Here is a 20,618-nt window from a genome sequence, read left to right as displayed (position 1 = left end):
CCCCAAAGACTTCCACGACGATCGGTCCTACGTTGCCCTCATCCAACGTATTCCGGCGATCTTAACCTGATCGTCGGTCCATATTGTGGGGGCCTACCAACACTACGTTGTTATAAATTTTTCCACGATTATCAAACGTGTAAATAATATTTAAAATAGTTTTGATGTACCTTATTTCGAATGCTTATTTTTAAGTGTTCTTGGCCTAATTGATTATATGTTTTATATCAAGTTAAATGTGAACAACATAAAATGCACTTGTGCGCCTGTCGCTCCACGCTCATATATCTCAAGTGAATCATAGATGATACACCTGAACTTGATCTGGAGCGCGATCAATGGCTGCCATTGTGATCGGCGACTGCCGCCACAGGTTGTTGCATAATGCGCCCGCCGCCGTGGGAGCGCGCTAGCAACAGGCCGTTATGCGACACACGCTACCAGTACCGTTCCATTAGCGATTTTATTAGTCGATTCGAGTATATCGCTGGTTATTAATTTGTGAAGAATCTAGCTAGCTTACTCTACTCCTCTACAGCCTTAACTATGTCCCTGGCAGTGAGATGCTCTCCACGCTAATTCAATCTGCTAAGCTGCGATAGATAGTAGATAGATAGATAGTGTCGTTCAAATACTCTGATATAAATTATGATTATCGAGTTCGGCTGTAATACACTATCCGGACGGAGGCAATAAACCCAAGGAAAAACGATTAGATTCAACATGAAATTAAATTTGTACCAAGAGATAAATGTGCTTGGCTTATTAACAGCGCCCCGTTCGATGCTTTTTGTTTAAGAACCCCTGGAACACATGTGTCTAAGGTTCAAATAGAGGTATCCTTGGGAAACGAATAAATATTGTTGTATATTTAAAAATGTAGGAAGCTGAATAACCCGGATCTTTAAACTAAACACCTCTTTCTTTTTATGGTAAGCAGAATCTAAACACACTGTGTTATTTAAATAGAAACGTTAGTTATGGCCATTGTAACCGTGTCACGTTGAATCATCGGCACCCACGCCTCCATATTTCCTTATTTTTTTCGCAAAATACTAGCGTTCATCTCCTTTTAGTGTCAAGTCTGTGTAGACGTAAATTTTCGCCGGATGGTGCTTGAAGAATGTGGAACAATTAACGGTTATTTATTAGCGTTGCGAGATTGGGACCTACTTTTCTTGCTTTTTTATAATATGATCTCTGCGTCGGTGAGTTTCGTATTAACTTTAATGTCACGTTGGAAATTGTCTCACGTATCACTATTGTAGTTTTTTGTATGGGCTTTGGTACTGTGCGTAAGAATCTAATAAACTATTTTCGTTTTTTCATTATTTTAAGGGTGTACCTTTTAATAGCGTCATCGATTGTATTTTAAGAAAAAAAGCCTGTCATCCGAATGAACGATACCTATATGAATGAGAATTTCTTTCCTGACCTTCCGGTTTCTATCACAAACACTCTTGTCTCCTCCACTAGTGTTGCTGAGTCACTTCTTTTGGGAAATGACAAAGAAGATTTCGAGGGAAGAGATTGGAGAATAACAAAATTTCAATTTCAGTTTTACAAGCCTTGCAGAAATTATCAAAACTTTCAGAAGAATATTGACTTTATGAAGCTGCAAATGCCCCATATGATGTCATATCACCATATCATGAAAAAGTTTTTAATTTATGTATTAATTAAAAAGGGCGTATTTCCAAACCTTTTCAAATATATCAAAATTACACCAATATTTAAGTCGGGTCGGACTTCTGACCCAAATAACTATCGTCCTGTTTCAGTGTTGTCGAAAAATTAAAAAAAATAATTTTAAGGCAAATGCTTACTTATTTTGACACTCATAAATTAATACATATAAAACATCAGGGGATCGCTATGAATGGCAGGAGATCTCCTGGGACTGCTCTCAGTATGGGGGTACCACAAGGGTCTATTCCAGGTCCCTTCCTATTTCTTATTTACTTAAATGATTTACCTCACATTGTAGAAAAAATGATAAGGTTGTTTGTGGTTGACACTTCACTGATATTCAAAGTGAAAAGAAACCAAGTTATGTATAACGAAGTAAACGATATTCTATCGGACACGGTGTAGTTATTTAGCGCTTATAACCTAATGTTAAATAGCAGAAATAAAATAAATGAACTTTACCCTACCAAATGTCAAAAATGTAGATCCGAGTGTTTTGTTAAACGGAGAGGTGATAAAACCTATGAAATCTGCTATATTTTTTAGCATTACTCTTGATACAAAATTACAATGGGAATCCCATATTGAAGGCGCGTCTAGTTTACATTATTTATTTTCATATGCCCACTCACACTCGGTTAAGTCGAGCAGTGGACGTTTTCCGGTTGAAATCACGATGATAAATCGATTGAACCGGCAACTCGATGCGGCCCTCGTGTTAACTCCCCGGCGCTTCATTTTGTTTTTCTTGAAAAGGAACAAAGCGGATACTTGACTCCAGAAAGTGGGGCAAGCAATAGTGGGCCGACAGATACTCCGCCATACTATAAAAGTTATTAGTTATAATAAGAATTATATATTAGATGTAATTTAGTTTAACTCGCGGTGAAATGAAACTTGTGACATACACATTCATTTCCTTTTGCCTCAACCGAATTTTTTGACAATTGCAAACATGACACAAACATCTATCACTACACATAGAACAACGGAATCCTTCGCCGCGTCTGTCTGTCTGTTCGCGATAAACTCGTAAACTACTCCACCGATTTTCATGCTGTTTTCACCAATGGATGGCGTGATTCTCTACAAAGTTTTTATATTTGTTAACGATATTTGTTGGAAGTGTCGGTTTAAAATAAGCCGCCTTGGAGCTTTCAACGAAAACGCTGTCTTAAACCCTTTGGGATATTACAAAATAATGTATTGTGGAATTGTGAATCTTACATAGTTCTACAATTGAAAAGTTTTGGCATATGTGATTTTAAAGCGATGGCATATTTCTATCTCCCAAGGATAACATATTATATCCATCTTAGTACTTTAAAAATTGGCAATAATTAAGCGGTAATACAAAAGCTGTATACACAGATACTATATTTATCCTTATATATATTACAAAATCATATTATAAAATTATTAATTTCCGATGGCTTTCGACTATTATATTCCTGAGATATCATCATTTTTATTCTATTGACAGAACAGCGTCTGTCGGGTCAGCTAGTTTTGTCATAAAAACTTAACTTTAGTTTGCCAAATGCAGCTGTCTATATGTTACCTGGTAAATAAACATAACGGAGAAGGGTTTCGCAATAAACCCAGTTGTTACTCGGAACATTTATGTGGCAATTAATTATCTAGCCTATGGCAATACCTGATTTTATCATAAAAACTTAACTTTACGACTGTCGCCTGCCATTGTGTAAAGCTAACACAAAATGTTCAAGCTCTGAACTGAGACACCAAGCATCATCGTACAGCACACCCCACAGGTATTTAGCAACGTCCGGTCACAGACAGAACACACAAGTAAGTTTCTTATAATTCATAGAAGGCAGTGCTCAGTGACAGTAACACACATGATTTATACTTCAACATTTATTCTTGTAGCGGGCTCCCATTGTGCCAGGCGCGCACCTGCCCTGCGAAATGCTTTAGGATCTAGCGGCGGCGGCGGCCACCGGCTAGCTATGCGACTGTGTCGTCCTCCACATACCTAACAACATTATGAAGAAACTTGATAATCATAAGTCTTATGCATTTATAGAACGATTTTTTGTGGACGGTTGAAAAACTGTATTAGGTACTTTTTATCTTAGCCACCGTCATATTTTTTTAAAGTTCACTTTATAGTATTCTGATAATTACGTTTTTTCTTTTTGTAATTCATGTGTTGTTGTTAATTGCAATGTCTTTATTTTTGGTTTGATGCCCGTTTAGAGTGTTTTTGATTTTTGCTTTTTGTGCCCCAACCAGGCCAAAAAGGAAAATTACAGTGGATACGTGATTGATATGAACCTGACGTCGATTTCTCGAAGAATTTCAATACATTCAAATATAATTTGATGACGAAGCGCTTTCAGACTATTTCTTTATGTTTCCAAATCGATCGGGCCAGAACATTGATTTGTGAAGGTTGTTGTCCAAAGTTGTCTAGGCGTGCTGGTAGCGCTACGAAGGTTGTTCACCCGCGCTGTGTTATTAGAATCCTTCATGGAAACTAAGCCTGTTGGATCCATGGTAGCATGCTCCTCGACAGCTCGTCCCGTATTCCACATTGTTGGTAATAACCGATTAACTATATTTATGCATAGCGATAAAGTTAAACTTTTTATTCATATAATCTTTTATAAGCTTGTAGGAATGAAATATTATAATAACAATATTTATTGCAATAACTCCTAAATTATATGTAAATATCGATTATACACATATGTAGTTTCCGGTCAAGTTTGAGTCGTGGCTACGGGGCGCTACAAACGTAGTGTATGCTATCTAACAATATCAAATAATTTACGATAATTTGTTTTCACATTGATTGGGGTCATAAGTTCATTTAAACCCACACGTAAAAATTTATTTATATATATTGTTATTCAAATTGAGAGAGAGAGAGAAAAAAAACTTGTTGCTATTTATATTTCGGTAAATGACAGGGCCGCGCGTGGTATGCGGCACCACATCCGATGAACTAAACGCGATAATGAATGACAATCATTCACGTATTACTTGATAACAACTGAGTCACAATCGCTTATTATGAGAACATTAAAACATTCATTTAAATTAACACCTTATTTCGTGGCAGTAATATTCAAAGTCTATTGTATAAAACTCTGCCTAATAGACGCGCCTAGTAGGCAGAGTTTTGCTTCAGACAGTTTATGAGCGTGATTGTGACTCTAGTTGTTTATTGTACGTCAATGATGACAATCGATGAATTTGAATATGTCGTCACTGAGTGGTCAGCTGAGAGGCGGGCGGCGAGCTACAGTGTAGCGTCCGCCTGTTACTTGTACCACACACAAACTCACATTCAAACGATGCACTATTTTAAAAATACATGTGATGAATTCATTTTGGCGGATTCGTTAAGTTTTTAAAGTATATTTCTTTGCGCGTTATGAAAACATGATGAGAGTGAAATTTTAAGATGCGCGCGCATCACTGTAACACAAAAGTAACAAGGTGAAGTTGGTTCCTAAAATTTTCTGACGTTTGCGACATTCGTTATTTTTTTTATGGTTATTTCGTCCATTGTTAGGATAGGCATTGGGTTCAAGCCCTTACAGCCGTATTCATTATTTAATAATTAATTGTCAAGCCATCGTTGCAAGTTTTACAATATTGTTCTTTTCTACAAACGTAGGACAGCACGAGGAATAAATAATTTTAAGGATTTTTGCTTTTTAGGCCAAAGAAGTATAACTTCTTTCGTGCATACCTAAGTACACACAAACTTTTTTGTATTCCCTGTATCTTACCTTGTTCTCATTGGTGTGAGAGTGGCGTGTCGCGGTCGCGTCGTCGGGGACACGCGGTCACGTGACCTGTTAGTTATATCGAGGTCACGCGGACCATCACTACAAGGCCTCGCTCACTCTTACTTATTAACTTTAACTGTCAGACTATCCATTGTTTTTGTTTGTGCCATATTAATAAAAAAGTGTCATTTAATGTATCGAATATACTTTTCATCTCAGCCTAGCTAAATCTATTGCTATAAGACATTCTTAAAGCAATATGTAGGTACACTGCTGTTCAAATAAATTGTAATTATATTTCAGCCTTTTATAATATTTGAAATTGTAAAGAATGTACCGTTTATCAAGTGAGTCTGCAATATATTTGGTACTTTACTAAGTTCTTTTCCTATTACAAAGGATTCTGTAATAAAGAATGATTGTGACCAAAATTTAAAGAAATTAAAATCTAATCTCTATCTTTCTATTTCAATATATTCTTGATAACGTTATGCATGCAGGTACATAGGCATATAAGTGAATTTGCTAGAAACTGTCATAACTCTGTCATACTCGGCTAAGTCGAGTTAGGAAGTCTTTTCTGGGGCGATGTATATGTTATTACAACAAGATCCCAGAAAATGTTCAAAACAGATGTACTACGAAATTCACAAGAATTATTAAAAAGCGTTTGTGTGGTAAAGGTTACTATAACATAAATATCTTTCTTAATGAAACTACAGATTGAGAATGGAGGGACCGCCCCGGGCTGATAAATAATAAGTTTAATTGTACGATATTACTTCGTTATCATATTTTTTATAAAAAAAAAAGAAGCCTGCTGAGTTTATTGCGCCCATTCTTCTCAGATCTGAGTTATACCTACTTCTTCGAATGGGTGGTAGTTTTTGATTTTCAATAAGTGATAACACATCTTGTTTTGAATAAAAACATTTGAATTTGTACTCATAGTAATTCTTATCAATTATCGCTAGCTCTTTAAACGGTGCCATAACTTCAAGTGTCAATTTATAACGTTTAGATCATCTCGCTAGAGGTAATCCCGCGCGCCAGTCAGCTAGTTGATACATTCGTCGTGTTACCATCACTGCGCTATTGTTCGATTGCACCTAACTACCTGCTATACAAGTTCACCCAGTGAGATTTTCAGAATAGGGTTAATGTGAAGTTCGTTGAACAGTTCTGTGTGAATTGCTATTGACCCCGCCATTGTTAGACTTTTTAGGGCTTGCAAGATGGAGGGGTTACGATTATTGCTAGTTGGTAAGGATAATGCCAGTTACAGTTTATTTAAAACCTTTGGGAACAACTATTTGCTACTATTTTCTTTTTTTTTCAAGAGAATAATGCTGTGCCGCCGTCCGGAGCCACCAGCCCCCGAATTGCTTTAATCAAAATATTTTTTAAATTCTTCATCTCAATTTTTTATTCATTTGATTCTATTATTTTAGTAACGAACACATTTTATAAATAGCACACATTTGTAAACTTCTACTATACTTTGTATACAAAATTAAGTGTTAAACGCGCTATCGTTAAACAGATACAAATTAGATGGGCGCTGCTTCATCTCGATAACGGGCAATTTTCGTTGTTTTAATCACATTTGCGCGTCGTGTCCACGCGATAACGACCGGCCCGTGTTCGCACGCGTTTAACTCTTTTATATGAACGTTACTCCGCACCGCCGATGAGGGTGATAAACTTATTGTGAATACTGTCTTACTTATTTATGATTGCGGTGCGAACTATTTTAAGATCTTTATAGCAGCATTTTGCTTCATTAAATGGTCCAGTTTTGCGTGTATGTTACTATGTTGCTCATTTTTATAGCTAAAGTAGTGAATCTATATAAGGTGGTGGTATAAATAATAAAGTGTTTTTTTTTAACGTTTTAAACCAATCTAGACTTCAAATATAAATAGAATTATAGTAAAGTTACAAACTCTTGAATTGTCCGCACAACTCCGCAGTTTTCCGTGGATGATTCTAATAAATATTATTTTACAAAACTAAGAATATCACGGGAAATTCACGGGAGTGTATTCGAATAGTGGAATAAAATTGTTAAAAAATTAAATCATATGTATAGCGCTAAAAATTACTATATATTTAAGCTCGCGTCTTTATTTTGTGATTGTTTATGTGTTCGACGGCAATCGAAGCGTGACGATTATTATTCCGCTGCGCATCGTAGCCTCTCGGCCGCACTGGACACGAGTGTATGGCCACCAACCCTAACGGGATAACGTGACGTGCAGCCATATTTATTATATAAATACTAAATTATCAATCCTTACATTCGAATCAAAGGTTCTCCATAAATGATCACGCCCCACGTATCTTTATAAATATTGGAATGGTGGAATAATTGTTTCCAGTAATACTACGCTAGGACGTGTCGCGTGAGAAACAAACTTTGTTTAAACAATTGTTCATTTGAATTCCTCGCCGTGTACAAAGTTCAAGCCGCATCTTTAATTTATAAATTTTTGTGCATTTTTCAACGGTTAACAACCTCTTGGCATCAACCCGATGTTATCCAGAACGACTTAGTATTATTATGTTTTAGATCCAGTTACGAGTGTGCAAGATAAACTCAGCTCAGGAACTGACAATCAATATTAATAGACCTGTTATAGAACGGGACATACGAGGCAACCTCAGCATTAGGTATTTTCCCATAAAAATAAAAATTTACTAATTGTGAAAATTTATTTTTAATTAATATGAAATTTCCAAAAAAGCAAACCTACCTTAATAAACAGCGATTTGCAAAACGAACTTAGAGTGTGGAGCTTCACGTTAAAGTTCAAACAATTTACACCCAGTTGATGAACTTCACTGTTCGCTATCACAGGCTGCACAGTTCTCGGGGTTGTCGCGAGCTCGGTCGTACCGCGACCACTCTCGACGAGACACTGAACTTGCCGGAGTGCGCCCCAACGGTTATAACATAACACGTCTGACGTAACCTTAACCTTGCAAGAAAAAGAGGAACGAGCCGCCGAAGGACGGAGAGAGAGAGCGATAACCCGAGAGAAAGGGAGAGATAGTAGCGGCCGGACGTTGCGGTGTGAGCAGCTAACTCTACGAGTCGCGCAGCTCACGGGCCGGCCTTCACCGATACGTACGCTTTCGGCTCGGCTTTAATTAACTTTCAGCTTATTTATAGCGGTCTTGTTATAACACGGTCCATCCGAATGAAACCCTTAAACTAGAAAAACAAATAGACTAGAGGGGTACTATAAAAACGAGAAGGTATTAATGAAAGCTGATAAGGTGTAAAACGATTTCTTCGTAGGTATATCAAAAGTATTTAATAATATTCATATAATCTATTGGAAAAACATGTAATATATACTTCGCCCTATATCAGACGGTAGCCAAATATACGTCGCAGGCTTTGTATTTACTGTCCCTTTACCCCCTATCTTAAAGTCAAGTTACAGCGTAGTATTAAAATTTATAGTTTGCACAAGTGCGAGTATATTTTGGTAGTTCGATTGCAAGTGGGCCACGTATCGGTGGCATTTGCATCTGTCGGCATATTAGCTCCGTGGCTTCTATAGACGACCTCCGCTTTCTACAGGTCACAAGGACACGCTTCATTATTTGCAATTTTATCTTTAAGCCTCGCAAGCTCTATAGATGCATTTCTAGTTGAGCTTTCACTTGTACCCATGTTAAGTTGTATCGTTTGTCTATTTAGTGATGATCGGGTACAGTGAAGACTCGTTGAGAGATTTGCTACTTACACTACTTACACACTACCAATTTTATTTGTTTTATTACCATTTTATTTATTGACCTTTTTACCGCCGACCTTGCTAACGTACAACTCATTAGCAATCACAGCGATAGCTTTAATTTCGTCTGCTTTTCGCGCGTTGTAAATCAGCATTTTTGATTTAAAAACTTACCAGCACTTTGAGAAATTTTTTCTATCAGTTCGACCAAGCATGGCTACTTCAAAACCTATAACGTCAAAATAATAATACTAAACAGGCCTCCGATCTGCAATATTCTAAAGAGTATTAGGACCGTACCTCCAGATTCTATAGCGGCAAATCGCGAAATTTCAGCACCTCGTCTATGCTTTCAAGTTAAACCCAACGTGTGGTTCTGCCGCTGGCATGACACCCTGGCCCATACGGTAAAAGAGTAAGCTGATCTTCTTGGCACTCTATTTGCCTCCAACTCGACTCATAACGACAACGGAGAAACACCGCCGACAACTCGCAGTGTCAGAGCTCTATGCCGGGAGTACAGTTCAGATAGAAAACGGTTCGGAGAGCTGTGTTCCTTGAAGGTTAAAGTCAAATTCAAGTATTTTTATTAAAATAGGTAATTAAATTAATGAACACTATGAACTACTACCTGATGGAAAATTTATGCCTCAGACATGAGAATACCGGGTGCAAGAAACTTATCGAGCTTTTTTTTTTAAATTTCAATAAACATTGACAAAAATTTTTTTTGACATATCATACCTTTACCACAGAAACATCTTTAGTAATTTTGTTTCCCAGTAATCCCAGAAGTGTTGTAAAAGTAAATCAAAAGACTTGCTAACTCGACTTACGGCCGTTTTCAGGTAGACAAATCATTGCTTTTAAGCTTATTTACATTTTAATCCAACCTATCGACATAAAACATTGAAATATAAACTATATTGAACATATCTATGGATAGATACCATCTTATCACTAAACGGTGACAGCACGGTATCCGTAACTAGAGATACGTTATTGAAAACGGCCGTTAACCGAGTAGTAACCATGACAAGGCTATGAACCAAACTAAGGAATGAGCTGTTTCCAAGACGGTTTGTTATCGGTGTCTTCAAAAAAAGCGCGAACACCTTCAAGGCTACGTTGGCTACACTCCTTTGTTTGGTCTGATCCTGTGTTGTAGCACAATGCAGGCGGCGGTGAACACTTAATATCAGAAGGCCCGTACGCTCATTGGTTCACTTTCATAAAAAAAAACAATTAACTATCTTCATTCAGTTCATAAACAAACAGCCTTATATTATATCGGTTGTAGGACATTCCTGGTGTTTCTCATCGGCCGCGTCATTACCTCAACTGATCCCATCACGACGGCCCGTTCCCAACATTATCCCGCGGCGTATAATTAGAACCGTCCGCCGGGCTTCCCGTCTTGATTCATATTAATAATACCATTTAGGTACGAAATCTAATCACATCTCTGATAGGTGCCTGCGCTTTCTTTGATAAACAGATAAAAGTTGACAACACGGATTTATTGTAACCATTGGCTTGAACTTACTTGATATTAGACATTTGTTTAAGGGGACATGCGAGTGTGTTGTCAAATCCACTAGCTTCCATTTAACTTACAAGAGCTGTTTCTTCTGATTCCTGCCGCCGCATTCCACCTTCGCACGACACGCCACAAGTAAGGATATATCCCCACCATCTGTATGTGTGGCGGTCCTCCGCAGTGCGGTTTTCAAGGAGCTTTCTTCCACGTACTACAATGCTGTGGAATGCACTTCCTTGTGCGGTCTTTCCGGGACGATATGACATGGGTACCTTCAAGAAAAGCGCGTACACCTTCCTTATAGGCCGGCAACGCTCTTGTGATTCCTCTGGTGTTGCAGGAGAGTGTGGGCGGCGGTGATCATTTAACATCAGGTGACCCGTACGCTCGTTTGCCCTCCTTTTCTATAAAATAAAATAATAAATATATAACTTACATACAAATTATATTCACCCCCTCTCGAAGAGGGCTCGGCTGTTGTTCTCCCACTCGCATCAACTGGCTGTGTTGACCGACAACTATTACGGATGTTGTGTTGTCGTATTCTAGTTCGTGTTATTCGCACTATAGCAGCAATATTGTTTAATCGATAAGTTCAATGGCTATTAATCGTGAAGTGTATTTTATACGTGATTCTTTTTGTGAGATACCCAAAAATTCTGAGCGGTAATACAGTTGCGCTCGTCACCTTAATTCATAAGAATGTACACATATGTAACATTTATATGTCAACATATGAAAATGTAGCTATGTCATGTGTATTAAAATATTTAATAAACTCCCTCCAAGCTTACGCGTATTACCCGTCCAACGATTTAAAAAGGATCTTTTTACATGGCTTATGGATAAATGTTATTATTCCATAAATGAAATGTTGACACATTAGATTAAATTAAATTGACTTTAAAAATATATTAATTCTAGTCTTTAAATAATGACATTTAAAAATAATAATTATAATTTAAATTGACCTAATATATAGAGTTTATTAATATTAAATCAATTATAATAATAACTAGAATTTTGTAATGAAACGAAAAATGAATTAATAATTAAAACTATTTACACCCATTGTAACATGTTTTCTAGCAAAATAAAGGATTTATTTATTTTTATGTTTTATTTTTAAGATGTTAAGTCTCATTTGACCAATAATTTCACTAGCTACGGCGCCCTTCCGATCGAAACACAATAATGCCTACACATTACTGCTTCACGGCAGAAATAGGCGTCGTTGTGGTACCCATAATCTAGCCCGCATCCTGTGCAAAGGATATTTTGGTACTGGTATTATCCATATTTCACCAGAACTACAATCGAAGCATGAATGAACAGACTTTGCTGGTCCTTTATCCGAACTTAAAAAGTAGCATCCTTCAACGTTGCACACTTAGCAAATTATAATGTACTCAACTTATCGACAGCGAGATAAGATTTCGCTGTATTTTCTCATAAAATAATTGCTGGCGTCGCGCCAGTGTGCATTACAGCTGGAGATTATAGCGTAAACTATTGTTTGAGATATGGAAGCCGGCGATGAAATAGTGCCTCTTTGATATTACTATTAGCACTACTAGTTTTACGAGGGCTGTCATTATTAAGTTCGAAACGGGCTGCAGAAATTACCGCATAATGCTTCATTGGTACTAAAGATTTCAATGTAAATCACTTTTGCATGATCAGGCCGTTTAACGTTGAAACATCCGATGAATATAGGAAAGACACCTACCGAAAGTATAATACTGAAATGGGAAGGCTTACCAGTTCTGTCTTGCGTTTAAGGTTTGTTATTCTTAGTAGTTACAAGAATTCTGATATTAATACATATTGCTGTGATTCGGGATCATTCATTGCGATCAAGAGACGCAGGGAAGGTAGAACTTTTTACTGAGTAAATTTATTATAATACTAATAATTCTTTAAGTGCATAATATGTGGATAAAAGTTAACAAAAAATACAATACGAATCAACACTAATGTGTTAGCCAAAAAGGGCATGCAAATTACATCGGCTCCACGTCATTATATAATAATAAAATTCTAATGTTTATACAAGTACATAATAATTCATTGTTACATCATATTAACATCAACACTAAATATACAATAGGTAGTCAAAGCTAAACACGAGATTCAAAATAAAATAAAAATCACAAATTTAAAAAGTCAGATCTGTATCTGACTTTTTAAATTTAGAAATTGTAATTATTAGCCATTCATATAGTTGAGTTTTAAATGGACCTATATTCAAAATTTTAATAGCATCGGGAAGTTTATTAAATATTTGAATACACATGGCATGACAATTTTAAGTATACAAAGTAGTCCTGGGTGCTTTTTTCTAACAATACATACATTTCCTTGACAGTTGCGAAAAGATATTTATATCTCATTACAAAAATACTAATTTCGTAAATGTATAGTCATGGCGAGGTATAAATGTAAATATGTATTTCAAGGTGGTTGTTGAGGAGTCCCTTGTAATCATGAAAGGCATGCTAAAAAAGTTTTAATCGAAGTAAATAATATATTTTGATATTTGTTTTACTTGTAGGTATCATATCGTATTGTCTGAGTATGGAATATGCACCGATTGAAGGTTACCGTTGCTTGGCGTGTCTGTTTGCCGTTTCTGTCAAACCTTCATTTAATTTCTGTAGGTAAAGTCTGTGTAAAATCAATATGTTTTCTATAATTAATGAGTTATGTATGATGTACTTTATGAACAACACTCTGCACTGTTTAAAAGATGGGTAATGAATATTGTTTACATAAACACTAAACCAGGTTAAAATTAAAAATTTAGAAATAATGGACAATACTAATATAATAACTTTCGGTTTGGTGCAATGAAAATAATCTAAAATTAAATCATTTGAAATGTTACAGTATCACCTTCAGCAGAAAAATAAGAAATATTAATTTTGATTACAGTATAAATGGCTACATATTAGAAACGGTCAATCAAATAAATGATCTCGGGATCATTCTAGATTGTAAGTTGAGTTTCATACCACATATTGATAATCTGGTGAGTAATGCTCTTAAACTTTTAGGTTTCATAATAAGAAGTACAAGAGAATTTAAAAGATCATCCACAAAATTAACGCTGTTTAATTCAATGATTAGAAGTAAACTTGAATATTGCTCTGTTGTATGGAATCCTAACTATCAAGTGCATAAAGACAGAATAGAAAGAGTACAAAAAAAATCTTACGACACTTAGCCTACAAGGACAATATATTAAAATAAATTAATAATACCAACGATCTCTTAAAACTTTATAAAACTATATCACTATGCAATCGTAGAAACTCAATAGATCTCTGTTTTTTGCATAAAATTGTAAATGGAGCTATTGATAGCCCGAACTTATTAAACAGAATAAGGTTAGCAGTTCCAAGACAAAATGCACGGTCACATATTAAAAATAAAATTACTTTTATGCCAATAATTACAAAGAGTAACCTAGGTAGGACCGCTCCTATTAACAGAATTGTAATGTCCTATAACAATATATTTAAAATAGCAGAGTTGGACATATTTTGGAACTCTGCATCGATTTTCAAGCGCAAAATTAAAAATCATTTAATGAAATAATATCATTCGTTTTTTTTTCGTATTTAATAATAGTTGCTATATTTTAAATTTAGTTTATATAAAATTTAGTTTTTTTTTTGTTTAGAGTGATAAGTTTTTTATATTTTTGTTTAGGTAACCAATTTATTAAGTAATTTAGATAAGTAGTAAGTAAACGAAGAAATTGTCATATTATGTTAATAATGTTTTTAAGTACTTGTAATTTAATTAAGTAATTAATTGCATGTCGAGTTAACCCATAAATTATTATTTATTATTTATATTATTTAACATACGATGTTAAATAATATAAATAATTAATGTGTAAATATACCATAAGTATTAAGACCACATTGTATACAACGTGGGCTTCCTATTAAATAAATAAAAAAAAAAAATTAGCTCTTATATAATTTCACCAGGATCATATTATAATTATAAAGTATTTATTTATTCGTCTTTAGAAATATTTTTACTCTTTGTGTCTAGTTCGACTAGGCGAACATTTTCTAGATTGAATAATGTAATGTAAAATAATTATTAAATAATAATATTGCCCCATTGGAGAATGTACCCTTACTTATAATTTCTTTAAGACGACTCATAATATAGCCCAGTGGTTAGCGCCCCTTACTACTAACCTAGGGGTCCCGGGTTACACTCCCGATAAGTTCAAATTTTTTTTTCAGAGTCATGGATGTTTTTAATATACATTTTATGGATTGTTTATTGTGTCAAATAATCGGTCGGGGTTTTCTCGTACTTTATATAGAAACTCTTCTAGTTCCTATACATTTAATTACAGTATAAATGTGCAATTTTGTTCGATGACTTTTTGTTATCTTGTAGGTGGTAACATGATCCCGTTGCTGTAGAAATTTAGGGAGCTCTGATAAAAAATGATTTAACGAAAGTAATTTGTTGGCAGTCCTCTCTTGATGGTAACCCGGCACTGACTGCCTAAAGAATTACAGTTGAAAATATGAAGATACAACAACATCAGGACTATATGAGGGATGTATTAACACCTCCCAGTGAAACTCTTAATTGTTGTAGTCTGGCGTTAGTGATCACGATCAGAAAGATAAACCCTTTCTATTGATCAGGCGATTGCTTTTTCTCATCAGTTGTTGGCAGTAAAGATCGGAAGCGATGGTTTTGCTCGTCAATCTAGCTTGCTTCCAATCCCACCATACACCATAGTGAGAGTTAACCCGAGTTTTGCCACATTCTGTGAAGCCTGTCAGACCTTTGACCACTACCTTTTTCGGACATTCTTGTCGTACGTGATCCATTTTTCATAACCAGTTCGCAATCTCTTCAAAAACATTTCCGTTTCTCTTAACCAAGAATCGCAGATAAGTGAGTAGGTACCTACACGATTAATTAGGTTTCTTTCTGTGAGCTCGTGTGGGACAAAAATTTCGATCTCATTCATCAAGGGGTTAAAACTATTTTGTGGTCATTTTCTAGTTCTTCAGCTATGTCGTAGCTACTGATAAAACTACCGATCTTGCTGCACTATTTCAAAATTGGCGTGAATTTTTCTACAAATGGGCGACCAGCACCCGGTGCATCTTTGACATTAAAATTCCCGGATTTATGCTATTCTTACTGACACTGTTAAGTCTATAATCGTCCCGAATTATTTCATATCTTGCGTTGTATTTTGTCCTCTTTTCTAATGTTTTTCTTAATTTATCGAAATTATTAATTTATTTCATTACTTTATTAGATTCTCTCATTTTAGCACAAAAATAATTGAAAAATAGTAAAATAAACAATTTGTAAACAACATTTTACAAATTGTTTCTTTTTTTTGACATGTAACCTTTTTAATGTACTCAAAACCAGTCAGATACAAATAGAACAGCCAAAGAGATTCTATAACAAGTTTATATGAACATACTGTATGCTAAAAGACTTCTTCCCGACCTATTATATCGTTATGGCTATGCCTAATTTGGATCTAGATAATTTTTGTATCAAAGAAAAAAAAAAGGTTTAATCTTGACGTTATTTTAATTTGTATTTGTAGAAAGAGAGATTGTAGTAAAATTCACTCAGACAGACAATTGTGTCACTGAGTCTCGGCTTATGTTCATTATTATACGTTATTAAAGTTTCCGTTCGTATTTGTTACAACTAGAAAACGAATACTAGCGCTGTTGTTACGTTTAATGTGCGCCGTAAAAGGTTGATGAAAATACAATTGGTGTGTTTTATATTTAGATCGTGTTTAGAGCGCGCTTAAAGCGACGCTTTCACGCGAATATTGCCGGAGCTATTACAATTAAACGCTGTCTTTCTGTGTTTACTGCGTTGGCCGTATTGTTTACGCAGTTTTGTAACGATTCCGACGCTTGAGCTGTATGGTTGTGCTTTCGATCAACGGGTCGACTTATACTATCATTTCTCTTATATAGGGAGTGAATATTGTTTGTAAAATATGAATCACGCGTTTCGCCTGAGCAACAGGTGACCCACAAGTTTGCTAGTTTGTACTCCTCTTCCATGAACAGAAAATGTATTTAAAACATTATTTGTGAAACAAGACTAAGTTGAGTCAAGTCTAGATCGAGGCCATGAAATAGGAATAAAATTCATCCAAAGCGGAAACGGCACAGGAAATTCAACGTCCACGTAAAAATGTCTAAATTTGGGTTCATGGCCTGTGTTACTTAGCTCTAGGACGAGATATTTGTAATAGTTGAAGCCTCAAATATGGTCTTGATTGGAGCGATCGATGCGAGGCTGACGAACAAATCTCGGATTAGAACAGTCATTTGAGAGTATACGATTGCTGAGCTATTTGCAATTACGTGCTAGGGAAATATTTTAATAGTGTAGCAAGGTAACTACTTACAACGATACGTTGCTATCTTTGACTTACTTTTTCTTATTTCATCCGCCTGAAAATTGCTGTCCTCCGACTTGATGAAATGGGGATGGTTTTCGTTTCGTTTGTATATATTTCTATGATTGTACCTCAGAACTCAGTCGCTGATCGAAAGGGATTTAAATTTCAAAATAAAACAGATCTGATTATGAAATACGTCTGGAATTGAGAGTAGTTCTTACATATTATAATAAAAGTAAATAAATTATATCTTTATAAAGTGATTTTGTTATTTTAAAGCTGTGCTTTACAAAAATAATAATTCGGTGAAGTGAAACTGACAAAGCAGACTTCAAACGGCATTCGAAAGTTTTCAGCGATTAAATAATATTCTAATTCATTTTGAATTGGTTGGTTACTACTGCTGCCCAATATATTTGCTATAGCACTTCTTAAAATACAGATGTCAAAAGGAATACGGCAAGTACTAAAGAACACGTAAAAGTCACAACACGTACAAAATATAAGAAAGAAAATTGTACTTTGTGTTGTGAAAGTTTAGTCCGATATAATATATAGTATGAATAAACTTGTAATAAAATATCTTCCGCTGTACTATTTGTATATGGCTGGTTTTAGTAAATTACTATGATTAAAAAGGTAACATTTCTAAAATATACAAGTTAGTATTATGTTCTTTTCAGTCACTTTTCATTTGTTTTTCTTACTGTCAAAATAAGTTAATCTAATGAAGTAATTCAATACATAGTCAAATATCGAACCTCGCTCTAGTAGCCCTTCACTGGAAAAAATCTACAACAGAGTTTAGATCTATTTGAATAATGCTAGGTATACAAGCAAAACCCGATGTTTGGTGCTACACGAGCTCATTGAAAGAAATCTAATGCACCATGTACTCATTTGCGACTCTTCATGGAGGCGTCATTAAACCGAACCATTTTTTGAAGAGTTTGTTAACTGGTAATGACAAACGGATCAAGACGACAAAAACGTCCAAAAAGAGTAGTGGTCAAAGATCCGCCGGGATTTGTCTGACTAACTGTGGCTGAACTCAATACACAGACACTCGCAATAAGGTGATGCTGTTGTATATTTTTTTTTAAAAGAGAGTGAAAATTGGCAAGAATCTTACGTGATGGGTAGAGGTGAGGCAACCATCCATGAACACCAGGGCTTGAGAGATGCATTGACGGCCTTTAAGGTGGAAGAATGCTCTAAGCTTGAAGGTCCCTAAGTTGTATCGGGAAAACTGCAGATGTTAATTGATTCTACAAAGACTTCTCGTCGATTATTCAAGCTGCTCTTCGTTGTATGCGGTCAAATGGAAGAAGCTGGTACTGGGGAACGCCCGCCCGGATGTGGGAGCAATATTCCATGCGAGGCCGAATTTGCGCCTTATATAGTTTGCAGGCGGTGGCTTGAAACGAAGTACTCTCGTTTAATTTTCTGAAAATTTAATTCATCTGTATTGAATTGGAATTGGCATTGCGTAGAGATGTGGGTTCTCTCTGCATCTTCTACCGCATTTATTACGGGGAGTGCTCAGAGGAACTGTTCGGGTTGATTCCAGCGGCCGAATTCAACCACAGGACATTACGTGCAAAGTACCACCCGCATCACATTGACGTCTGGCATTCCATAACCGCGCGATTTGCAAGAAATTTCTCGCCTCGCACAGCCACTTTGTGGAATCAATTACCGGCTGCGGTTTTCCCGAATCGAACTTAGAGGAGAACTTAGGGACCTTCAGACTCTAAGTCGTATCTGTTAAGAAAAAAGCATAAGCAAAGGCCGGCAACGCATTTCTTGACACCTGTTGTTGCGGATGTCCATGGGCGGCAGAGGCGTGCATTGATTTTCTAGTTAGGTAAGCTCTGTGGATCTAATTAGCTGTAGTTGTGCTTTGGAATATGAAAATATTGCTTACCGTAGGTATTTAGTATCTAGCGTAAGGAAACATTTTTATGATTGGGTGTCAAATAGAAGTTTGGTTATAAAATAACGGAACCAAATTTAACTAAATTAACTTTAACACTAGTGCTATATTAATTTAGGTTCATAACGAGGTAGGCACTGCCTAATTGCCTATATTACATGCACGCCCGGATGGGCGGTTGCCTCACCTCTCCCCATCCCGTGATCTCATATAAAAAAAAAATAAGGATGACCTTTGAAGAGATATCATAATGCGTACGATAAATGATTACTTATAAAAGCATGTGAGATGTTAACCGAGGTATGTTGTGCAGTGCTGCACGTTCTAATTAAGTGAAGCGTGTGCAGCATGAGTATTGAGTGCACTCACTCGCACAACAGTACTCGTATACATTGAGTTGCTCACCTATCCAATCTGACAATAGTGATTGTATTAATTGCATTACGTTATGTTGCTTTCAGGGCGTATTATAAACATGTGATTAGAAGCAGTTAGGTTAGGAATGACCGCGGCCGCAGTAGGCAAATAATAGATGCTCGTGTTCATTATAGCTCATTGCTTCGTAATTATCGGGCACTGGGAATTGCTCGGTCGGCTGCCTCGCCGGTCCATGTGCTCGCTACCGACATAAGCCTGCTGCGTTTTAATGTTAAAACAGAGCACATGGATGAGACGGACAGTGAATGATCGGGCAGGACATTGTTGACATTTTAAACATGAGGCATTTTTTTTATGATATTAAGAGACGAGATGAGCAGGACGTTCAGCTCATGTTAATTGATACGACCTGCCCATTAAATTGTAGTGCCGCTCAAGTTTCTTGATAAACCCAAAAACAGTTACGCTCGTCTCCTTGAGAAATAAGATATTAAGTCTCATTTGCCCAATGGTTTCACTAGCTTCGGCGCCGAAACTGCTTATCGGTAGAAATAGTCGCCGTTTTAGTACCCATAATCTTCTCGGTATCCTGTGCAAAGGAGCCCGGTAAAGTAAAATATAAATAAAATCTTTCAGTGTTATTGCAGATTTTCACATACACAATAGAAGTGAAAATTTAGAACTATTAGTAGTAAAATTTGAATTAAAATTATCAACATCAATTTGATTTTCACAAATATTGGCACTCCGAGCACCAACTATATGCATAGAAAATTTATTGAATTAGGCGTTACTTTGCGGAAATCCATAATTATACAAATGATTTAAGTTTTCTTTAGTGTTAATTCCGCCAATATTTGTTTTTAAAACAATTCGACACGTGTTTCGCCTCTACACGAGGCATCCTCAGGATGTGTTGTCTCGCCAAAATCTGGCACGAGAATTGTTTTAAAAACAAATATTGGCGGAATTAACACTAAAGAAAACTTAAATCATTTGTATAATTATATGCATGTTTATATAGTTATGGGCTTAGGTAATTTATACGTCTAGACAGAGTCTCTTGCTGTTAGACAACTGATAAAAATAGGCCAGGATTATAATTTAAGTGTGCGTGACA

The 20,618-nt window shown here is 36.0% G+C and overlaps 2 protein-coding genes across 3 annotated transcripts in view; one reads left to right on the top strand and one right to left on the bottom strand.

Annotated features, from left to right (window-relative positions):
• LOC126965668 (uncharacterized) overlaps positions 1 to 8,385 on the bottom strand; it is a 48,998-nt gene extending 40,613 nt beyond the window's left edge. Inside the window, exon 1 of the mRNA XM_050809382.1 lies at positions 8,213 to 8,385. The gene's annotated coding sequence lies outside the window, so the exon portion shown is untranslated. The remainder of the gene's footprint in view (positions 1 to 8,212) is intronic.
• Positions 1 to 20,618, top strand: part of LOC126965681 (autophagy-related protein 16-1) — a 222,834-nt gene that overhangs the window by 80,030 nt on the left and 122,186 nt on the right. The gene's annotated exons all lie outside the window — the stretch shown is intronic.

Source organism: Leptidea sinapis, chromosome 8, assembly GCF_905404315.1.
Source record: "Leptidea sinapis chromosome 8, ilLepSina1.1, whole genome shotgun sequence".
Taxonomy (NCBI): domain Eukaryota; kingdom Metazoa; phylum Arthropoda; class Insecta; order Lepidoptera; family Pieridae; genus Leptidea; species Leptidea sinapis.
Note: the sequence above shows the minus strand (reverse complement) of the source record. Positions and strands in the feature narration are given on the sequence as shown.